The sequence below is a fragment of the Cavia porcellus genome, unplaced genomic scaffold (genome assembly GCF_034190915.1).
Source record: "Cavia porcellus strain 051 isolate PalLab524CR breed Dunkin Hartley unplaced genomic scaffold, mCavPor4.1 scaffold_6, whole genome shotgun sequence".
Classification (NCBI taxonomy): domain Eukaryota; kingdom Metazoa; phylum Chordata; class Mammalia; order Rodentia; family Caviidae; genus Cavia; species Cavia porcellus.
The window spans coordinates 33,864,981-33,875,435 of record NW_026947489.1 but is presented as its reverse complement, the minus strand read 5'-3'; the positions used below and the strand labels follow the sequence as shown (position 1 = coordinate 33,875,435).

The 10,455-nt window shown below is 34.5% G+C and overlaps 2 long non-coding RNA genes across 2 annotated transcripts in view; both read right to left on the bottom strand.

Annotated features, from left to right (window-relative positions):
- Positions 1-1,504: 1,504 nt before the first annotated feature.
- On the bottom strand, positions 1,505-6,493 carry LOC134476250 (uncharacterized). Its single transcript, XR_010047831.1, has 3 exons — positions 6,062-6,493; positions 3,000-3,120; positions 1,505-2,622 (listed from the first exon to the last, which is right to left on the bottom strand). It is a non-coding gene; the product is annotated as an uncharacterized LOC134476250 (long non-coding RNA).
- A 678-nt stretch (positions 6,494-7,171) lies between these two features.
- The window catches only part of LOC134476249 (uncharacterized), a 30,878-nt gene continuing 27,594 nt past the window's right edge, over positions 7,172-10,455 (bottom strand). Inside the window, exons 2-3 of the long non-coding RNA XR_010047830.1 lie at positions 8,634-8,712; positions 7,172-7,343 (exon numbers count right to left, since the gene is read on the bottom strand). This is a non-coding gene — a long non-coding RNA (uncharacterized LOC134476249). The remainder of the gene's footprint in view (positions 7,344-8,633; positions 8,713-10,455) is intronic.

Here is a 10,455-nt window from a genome sequence, read left to right as displayed (position 1 = left end):
CTGATGTATCTTTTCCTAGGTATTAGGCTGCTTACAGGCACATGTTACTGATAGCCTCCCCTTACTCAGTTTAATGAATCAGAGCAGAAATAATTTCCCTCTGTGCTATTCCATGGACCCTAGTATATGGACTGCTACAAAGATTGTGGGGCAGAGATGAGTCAATATAGATTGCATATCTAGAAAAATATTATTTTAAAACATTAGGGGTATAAATATAACCTTAAATCCAAACCTTGTAAACAATTACCAATTTATCTTCTTCCCCTCTAAGATTTTAAGATAGAAATAATTGTTCTCTTCTAATTTGACTTGGCAAGAAAAATTTAGGGTGATGAAAAAAATGTAATGTGAGTGGAATGAAACAAAATATATTGTGAAATTTTTCAAAAATTCATATTATGTCTTTCACATGCATATGTTCAGAAGTTTCTTTATAAAGTTTTCAAAAGTATATTTTGCTGAAGTTTTCTCTGTGGTCTTGAGCCCACCTTGCTTTTCCGAAGAAAATGTATGTAATAGTTTAGATTGCTTTAAATATCTGGCCAAAAGATGTTCCTCAGCCAAGAAAAAAACAAAATAGACTTACAACTATAAGTATGTATATATAGGAAATCATTAATACCATATCTTCAGGATCTTAAAAATAAATTTCTCTGATAATACTATTAGTAAGCCTAATGTAACCCAGAATTTTTGAGGGAGATTAAGATGCACTATAACGACAAAAATAGACATGAATAGGAAAAACTGAAATGACATTAATCAAAATAATTGCTTGGCTTTTTGAATGCAAAGACAATTTAAAATCTAAATAAGTGGAGAATATTATAAATCTGTTGATTATATTGCATAAGTTATGTATAATCAGCAAGATAAAATTTCTGTAAGGAAAGAGTTCTATCTGGTACTTAAAATAGTATCTGAAACCTTGTCTCAGGCATACATTTTTAGATAATCTGGTTTCTGGCATACCAAGTCATTAGATGCCAACTCTCAATTTGCCAAGCATAAGGTATTTTCTTTCCTGGAAGGCCATGGCACATTTTAATGTTCTGCTACTCTACCACCTACACGGAGTGTGCATCCCCTGACAGACTTCCATGATTCATCATTCCTGGCATCCACTTCCTTGAGACATCTGATTGGATTGAAATGATGTAAAGAGAAAGATAAAATATACAAACCAAGAAATTCACACACCACAAAAAAACACAACCTCGTTTCTCTTGTTCTTGTAGTTACTAAAGAAGAGTTTCAAATGCAACATATTTATCTTCAGCCACACACAAAAATAAATAACCTTGGGAAATTGTTAAAGAAAAAAGAAACTGGCAAACAATGTAAAAATAACAAATGGTTAAGATGCTTGTTTTACCAATCAGTGTCACAACACAGTACAATATCGTGGCTAGCATGTTTTGTGCATCTCGCTTGTCAATACATCATTCAATAAAGAGCAACAGATTTTTGGTTAGTTTCTTTGTTTTATTTCCAGCAAGAAAGTAACAGCAATAGTCCCTGAAGAAAAATGGAAAAGTGGCCACAGCTGGAGTGGATTGGGTGTTCACCATTTCTCTCTGCTTGGAAATGCTTTTGTAGAGTGTAGTTAAATATCATCCAGTCAGAGGGCAGCAGGACCATTGATCCACTTCGTCTTTCAATGAATTGGACAGAGTTCATCCTTTCCCACAGCCAAAACCTCAGCCAAATGGGTGAGTCACTCTGAAAAGGAAAACTAGGACTTTCCCTGATTAATACTTAAGATGTTAGAGTATTTGAAAAAGAAATTAGAAGAATGCATTATCTAGAGATATTTCCTGCTACCAAAGCACCCCTATTCAGGCTGATGAGTGAGGAATCCCAGAAAGCATTCTCCCCTGAATGTGGCCTACATCAACGACACATTTCTGAATTGTCAGTCTGAAAGCCCATCAGGAGTCCTAAAGAGAAGGCTGTGTCCTCGTTGGGGGTGTGTTGATAGATCTGATCCAGGACATGAGAGGTGACTCCTGGGTTACTCGGATGTTGGACATGTTTGGCTCTGGTGACGGTGCTTCTGATTGTAAATCAAAACCATTCTCCCCACTTTATTCAGTGAATTACATAATATGAGTAGGGCTGTCTACATACATAATTATCACTGCTCATGAGAAACAGGCTCAAAAGAATTCTCTGACCTTGTGCTGATAAATTGTGCTGGAGCAGCCAGGGGCCCGGAACTGCCAGTCTCAGTTAGAGACTCTTAAAATTAAGTTGGACTGAAGGAAAATCAAGCTTCTGCATAGCACGTTTCTCATAAGACTGATATTCCAATATACTGAAGACTGTTCCTCAGGACCCTGGTTCAAGCCCTACCTCTGCTCTTCAGTCAACACATCATTCCGGGCACTAAACAACATGCTTGTAATTTCCAACCTACCTGGAATTAGCTCCTGCAAGGAGCAGGGAGGGAGAATCATGAGAGAGGAAGTTAGAAAGAAATGGCTTTAAAAAGTACTCTTTCTAAATCAGAAACATCTGTTAGAGTCATAAATGGTTTTAAGTAGAAATCAGTGACAAGGGGGTTCACATAGAAGCAGACAGGAATGAAGTCATCCCTCATCGAAAGTTTCCAGGTACCTGCAACAAACAGCACCACAATATATTAGAGCAAACTTTTGAACTTGCCTGGTGGCTGACACTTGGCATTTTGTATTTGACTCCTATTACAGAGGACCATGTAGCACTAAGGACCTCTGTGTGTCACTCTGCATGCTGGGGCGTGACTTGGCTCCTCACACATGCCTGTCGCCATTCATTAATCTCACTGAAGACCTTTCATGTTATGATTCTTTAGGGAGTTTTCTAGAAGGAGCCAGTGATGAGAAGGATGCTTTTCTCCTTGGCTCTGACAAAACACTGCCTCTGACTTAGAAGGTCTTTCTGAACACATGAAAAAATACAGAATACAAAATGGAATGTTACAAATATAAAAAAGAATGCCACCTTCTACCTACCTAGTCATAAGGTTATGTCAGTGGGAAGGTTAGAAGATCGATCTTCACAGAGGGTCTGTAGGAGGACATCATAAGATGTTCTGTGCTAGTTGTCTTCTTGGTATACTCCTCCCAAACCTGACTTGAAAAACCAAATAATAAAAAATACCTTTCTGTTAAAAAAAATTAAAAGTTACCATGAATTCTATATTATTTGTGTAGCCATCTTGGAAATGCTTTAATGATACTTTTAATAAACCACATTCCACCACACACACAAAACCAACTCTTTTCCTGATTTATATTTCCACTGAAATTTAGGATTCACTGGAACTGAACTAAGCATGTTTAGCATCCCAACAAAAAACCAAGTGCCTTAAAACCTATTAGGAAACTATGATTTTAGATGTATGAATGGACATGCCTTTGCTTCAATTTTTATCACTCTACTGAAAATAGAATTACTGCGGACTGGAAAATAGAACAGAAAACATCAACCAAATTTTTTAATCCAACCCTGAGAGTCTGAGTAAGGTGAATACTGCTTTGCTACAAAATAGCTCAAGGAAAGGGAGGAGGGCAACAGTGAAATAAAGAATTTCTTTAAAAGCAAACATCAAATTGCAACCACATCAATCATTTCTTGATTTAAAAAAATAAATGAGTGCTTCTCTCCACAGTTGGAAATTTCATTACTTCTGTACATTCTCTTCTTCCTTTATAAGCTGACTAAGAACTCCTGGAAGTTTTGCTTTCTTTTGGAAAGAGGGGTCAGATTTTTGATGGCCCCAAATGTACCCCAGGGATTCTACCCCAAGACTAAAGTTTAACTTATTTTTTCTTCTCTTCTTAGCTTTTCCTTGTGGTGGAACAATAAATATATCTTTCAAATATACCGTTACAAAACAGGCTCCCTGCTACGCTACGGTACCCAAAGAGTTACTCACATTATGGGGTCCTAATAAAATACAGATCTTTAAAACTCACGTTTAAATGTCATCCTACACATGAGCATTTTATTGCATAATATGCACTAGTAAAAAGTCAGAGAAAAAAAGATGAGAATCTTTTATTTTTCAAAAAAAACACAAATTAACAACTGGCCATTGCCCTTGATTACACAGAGTTGTAGAGAAGAACAAAATGATTAATGAAAGTGGTGCCGGTTTTCTAGAAAAAATATAGATGAAAATTCTCTAAAAACATACAATAAGAAGAGCATCACTGGGAAATGACTTTATAACAAGGTTTTCCTACAGAGCCCAAAGTTAAAGCAAAGGAAAAAAAAATAGATGAAATAATAAACGATGCAGGTGTGCAGCAGCCAACTGTCTTTTCAGGAATAATGAAACACACTTGTGAAAATTTGCAAGACATGAAACTACTGTTTTAGATACAGATAAAAAGAAACCTAAAGAATGCTCCTTTTGTATGACGTAACTTACTTACATTGTATTTTCTAAGATTATTTATGGTTGATGTTGACCTCTACAGTACTATTCCATTCATTTTAATAATCAACTCAGGAATATACAGATAAACTACGTGCACCTATTTTAGATGAAGCAGAAGGCATAAATGACCTAAACTCAATTTAGGTCATTAGGTGATTTAGAGAAAACTGCAGTGAAGTATGCTTTGAACATATTGTACAGTTTGATTATAGTGGTAATTTTTTTAAAATTAATTACTTTCACTAATAAGGATTTCTGGTTTATGCTTTTGTTATTGGGTATCTGGAACAAGTATGGAAAAGAAACGCAAGTGACTTTTCTTCTCCAACAGGTCATACTCTGAACTGTGACACTTAGTAAGAGTGTAAAGAACTTTTGCTTTGTTACTTTGGAGTTATTCTCCTTCCTTATCTTTGTCTAAACAATGCAAGGAGTTCCGTTTCATCATAGCTGAGGCACGAAATGCATTTTTAGTAAGTTTTACACATAATGTAGAAAAACAACACAGAATGTAAGCAAATTAAAAATTTTGATAGAATATTTGTAGCCACCAACTTCATCTTTACCACCTGTATCTCTAAAGCCTATATCATCCTGCCAGGACCCACAATCCCTGAAGTTTTGGTGATTCTGCTATTTCTAAAATGGTTCTAAAATGTATCAAGTTTATCTAACACTTAGTTGCCTCTACCTTTAGGTCACGTTCCCTGTGTTTTTATCCATGTCCGTGAGTAACACTTGGCAACAATGCTCAGAATATGAAAGAGGAGAGCAGGTTACAAAAGAAGGCACAACTACAATGAGAGAAACAAGAGAAAGGAAGAGAGGAGGAGGAGGAGGGCGGGGACAAGGACAAGGAGAAAGAAAAGAAAAATGATTTTGCTCCATAGCTGGATCTAGGATACATTCATTTTCCTTATCTTTACTATTTATTATGCAAAATATTTTGTTCAAATCTCCTCTTATTAACAAATATGCCTTTAATAGTTCTCTTAAAGCTGTGAAAATTTTTGTACCTTTTCCCTTCCAAAAGTACTAGAGTAAGATAGATCTTTATCCTCTTTTTCCCCCTCTTTTCTCTCTTCCTTCTTTTCATCCTCCCATCTTCTCTCTTTCACTCTCCTCATCCCCCATCTCTCTCAGCTATTTTTCCTTAAAATATTTTTCTTAATCTAATTTCCCTTTTATAAGACAGCTTTGTCATTTAGTAGTTTACACGTGGATCAATCATTCGGAGAGAATCTGGGAAAAACTTTGCAAATATCTTGAATTCCTTTGCTCATCATGAAGCATATTTATTGTTGTTAGAGGATATACAGTTTCTGTCGTTTCCCTTCCTTTGTTTTATTTGTAGTTATTTTTCACATCCAAAGACATTTCAAAGACAGAAACTAACTTAGTGATTAGCGGGGCGTTCAAACTGTTTTTAGGAAACAACAGAATAGCCTGTAAGATTTCTTTTTAATAAACCATTAATCTATAAAACAAACCCATTGATACCTGAAAGATTACAACTATTGAAAGGCCTGTTCTTAAGAACTAGCGGTTTTGCAGACACAATGGAAAATTTTAAACCTACAAATAGATAGTATATAACTTTAGATATAGCAATAATATAATCAAACTTACATATCTCAAGTGTTTGCCTTTCCTCTGCATGTTTCAACTTCTGTGAGGACTGTGAAGGAATCATTGTTTGCTTTTCACTGTTTTCCTGGCAAAGAATTCACCTGCTTCTTTGGACGCAAGAAAACTTGTGTTTTCAAACTATATATGAAAAAAGTCAGAATGATGCTCTCTAAATATCACTGCTCTTTAGAGGAAATTAGCTCCTGGATTTTGTTTTGTTTTGTTTTTCTTTTACAACTCCCTTGTACTTACATCATGCTCTTCCCTGGATGATGCAAATGATTTGCAGATGTTGAGTGATTCATGCTTACAAAGAAATTGGTGGAAGACACAGTATTTTGGTTACAGTGTTAGAAATAAAGATACAGAAAGGTCACTGGTTGCATGAAATCAGCAAAGTGGCAGAAATAAACTCTGAGAATTGCAGCATAACTTGGCTTTATCCAGTGACTGAACAGAGTGAACACTACAGAAAATAGACCAAGAGTCAGGGCATCAGGTTCAGTGATAACTTGCTTCGTTATAGTGGACCTCAGTTTCCTGATGGATAAAAAAAACTTAAAGTTCAGCGTTCTAGAGCTTGGAAAAGCTATAAACTCAAAGCTGAGCATCGTGTCTACTGACCTAAGCATATTCCAATTTAGTCATACAGATTTGCCTGAGTTACAATGAAATTTTACCCTTAATTTTTGTTTTAAAAGCAAAAACCATTTGGTAAAATTAAGAATAGATTTTTAAAAATCAAACCTTTTTTTGAAAAGACCTAATTAAGGTATGAAGACAAACATCTGCGTCACTTAATATTGACTACTTTTTTCTATTCTGTTCCATCTCTCCTCCCCTGTTATGTAGAGATGAGAAAAAGTGATTTACTGAAAACAGTGATGTCATGAGCAAGGTAATCAAGTACTTCTAGATAAACAAAAATTTGTGATTTTGTAATTATGCTAGGTATATTTTTCCATACCTAAAACTCCAAGCACTTACCAGTTTGAACATATCCTTTTGTATGTTCAGTATTAATGAAACAGAAAAGTAAAATTCAAGATCTTCCACAACAAAAGCTGTTGAACCTACCTTTTATTACTTTTAGATTTTTAAATTCAATTCCTTGCTTGTGTGAGTACTATGGTTACACAATCTGTACAATCTCTCCTTTTCTATTGTCCACTCAGTCTGCAGAGAAGAAGCTTATGCCTGCCAGTAACATCAAGACCCCACAACCCTTGCTCTGCTATTCGGTGCTGATCCCTCTTCTGTGATTCCACTCCTCAGCACCACCCTGAAACATGGAAGAAGCAGTTAATGATAAAAATGACAGAAGTTATTGCACCTTACTGCAATACTGGAAGCTTGCGAGAATATTATCCTTCCTCAGGCCATATTGAGGATGATGAAAGCATTCTGTGTTTGGTACAGATGTCAAGTGTCTCCAAAAGCACAGAATTAACTCAGTTCTGTCCTCCCAAACACCTACACCAGCTGTTTTCTTTAGCCACAATGTACTAATGAGACCGTAAGCAGGAGCGAGTGCTTCGTGGTTTGTTCTAATTATTGTTTGGGTTCTTTTTCTTTTTTTCTCTGCAAGTACTCTTATATTATACCAATATGAGATCGTGATCTTGGTCAACTTATGACTTAAGGAAAATACTAAGAAAATCTAAAAATAGTGAAAAACAAATGACTGTCACTGATAGCCAGGATAAAATAATTCAACCCTGTTGTTTAGAGGATGGGATTATTTTACATATCCCAAATTAACCTCAACAGGAAAACTGTCTTTTTTGAGTAAATCAGGAAAACAGAATGAAATTTATGAATAGCAAGAACATGTAGTCATTCAAGACAATGGATTTTCTTTTTTGAGTTTTCTTAACCCTCTCCTTGAATCAGTTAGTGAGAACAGGTAGAACAAAGCCCAAGCGGACTCAATTTTCAGTAACAGATATATTCTTCCTGTTACTGGGTCAGTGTGAGGAGAATAAACAGCAGTGAGAAAATACGCTTCTTCAAAAGGATATTTTATATTGCAATTTAATACCAAAAGATGATTTGTCAAATGGAAATATACTAGTAATTTTTCTTTCTACAATGATATAACTTTGACAAATGAAGATTGTTAAATACAGGAAGTCACTTAATTCACAATGAATTCATCTCCATCATTACCGATAATGGTAATCACTCAAGACATATCCTGATGTCCTTTGCATATTCATTCATTAACCAAGGAGGCAAATCATCATTTAAAGTTGTGAATTATCTATGAATATCAGATGTATAGCACTGTAAGCTATCCAGCTGTGCCTCATTTTTAATCTTAAGGGAAGGACACTGGTTGAGCTTTCTATATAATTTGGGGGAAAAGCTTAAATAATCATTATAACTTCTAGTTGTGTAATTCTAAATAGTTCAGACTGAATTGGTCACAATGTGTCTCAAACTAAAAAAGAGGTAAATTTGTTATTTGGAAATTCACAATTCCAAAAATCTATGGCATACAGTCCTTAAAGCAATGATTCATCTTCTGACAAATAATATAAATGGATTTATTTATTTTAATAGTCAATACCTTCCTGCTTGCATGTATTTCTTCTCAAATATCCTAAAGTTCTTTTTCCTTTATGTTAAATAATCATTATTCTCCAGTTCTGAACAAGGAAAAACAAGGTACACATCATTGAAAGTCTTGCCATGAGTCATTTGACAATTATCTGAGAATAGTTATCTGTAGAATCCTGACTCACAAATAATTTAGTCATCCAACCTACCTTCTTTGTGCAAAAGCTTAGTGTGAAATGGGAACCAAAGAAATAAAATAAACGTCTGTCTACAATATCCAGAACATCTGCATGAGTAAAAATTATTCAAAAAGATACCATGAATTTTTAAAATGAAATGCAGCATGTAAAAATTAAGCACCTGGTCTTTTCCTTTATATTTCATTAAAAAATTCTAAATAGACTATCACCAGCTGTACATTTTACTGCATTTTATATTATGGCAGGCAGTCAAAGCAGTACTGCATCCTGTCTCATCTGAGTTCCACATAAAAATTAATAAAAAGATAGAAAAGAGAAAGATGGAACAAGCCTTTTGTCAGATGCAATAAGAAATTAAAGATGCTGTGCAAAACATGAGCATATAAAAATGATCCAAAAAATTTATTCCAAACAGAGGAATGGAAAAGAGTTTTTTTTAAATTTCTTATTAATTCATACTTCCTAAAAGAAACAGGAATTTGGATAAGAAATTTCACTGGCTTTGGAAAAGGGATGCACTTAAATTATAAGTGAAAACTGTGGAAATCAGTGAAGTCATCTTATCTGTTATTTTTTTACTAGATAACCTGACAATTCCTAAATCAACCAAAAAGAACATATATGTTTCAGCCAGGAAATGACACTTTCTATACTTGACAGTTGGTTGGCACATTCTATAGCATCAATACCAATCAAGTTTCCATAATCTTAAGAGAAACAAGGAATAACTGGCAAAAAATGTACAAGTATTAATCACTAAGCCTCAAATTGGCAGATAAGCTTAGATTGCAATTGACATTTCTAATTGTTTTATGTAAATTGATTATTCAGAAGGATTTGAAAAGGTTGTCTTTTTAACTTAAAAGCATCCATTAACTGTGTTATGACATTCTTTTAGTGTTATTTATTGATGCAGTGCTCACTTTCTAAATGTTTCTTTGCAGTTTTTGTTTGATAAAAATACTCTGCATATATGTGGTGTGAATGTTAGAATTTTCTTTAAGCCTGTTTCTGATTGCTTCTTTTTACTTAAAGATATAAGGGAAGCCCCTCGCCTTGCATCAGATAACTCCAGTTTAAATACAACTTTGCCAAAATATTTATCTATTTCAAAACATTTATTTATTCTTACATTTGTAGTGAGCACCCCTGAGTGCCCAAATACTGTTATAAGTATTGAGGATGAAAACTTGGCAAACCAAACGAGGCTCATCCTTCAGTTTCATCTGTAAAATCAGAGCTAGAATTGAGGAGAACAACTCACTAGAAGCTAATCCCTACTCTTTATCTCTTGTGAATGGAAGTTGCAAGCTCACGGAAAACTAACACCTCACAGATAAGATCATTTGAGTGACTGACAATATACATACGATGGTTGTTTGCATTTCAGGAAAATATTTATTGTCCTTAAGTACTTTTTCTATAGCCATAGTCTTATAACAAAATGTAAAGTGGAGAGACATTTTCATTTGTTTCACTTTTAAGGAAAAATAAATGTGTTTCTAATATAGATGTATCATGTTCTTGAATGATAATGATAAATTATGGTGACCTTAACCACTGTTTTGACCACAAAAATATTTACACCATTTCTAATGAAAGATATTCCAGCATGATTTTAAAAGATATCAC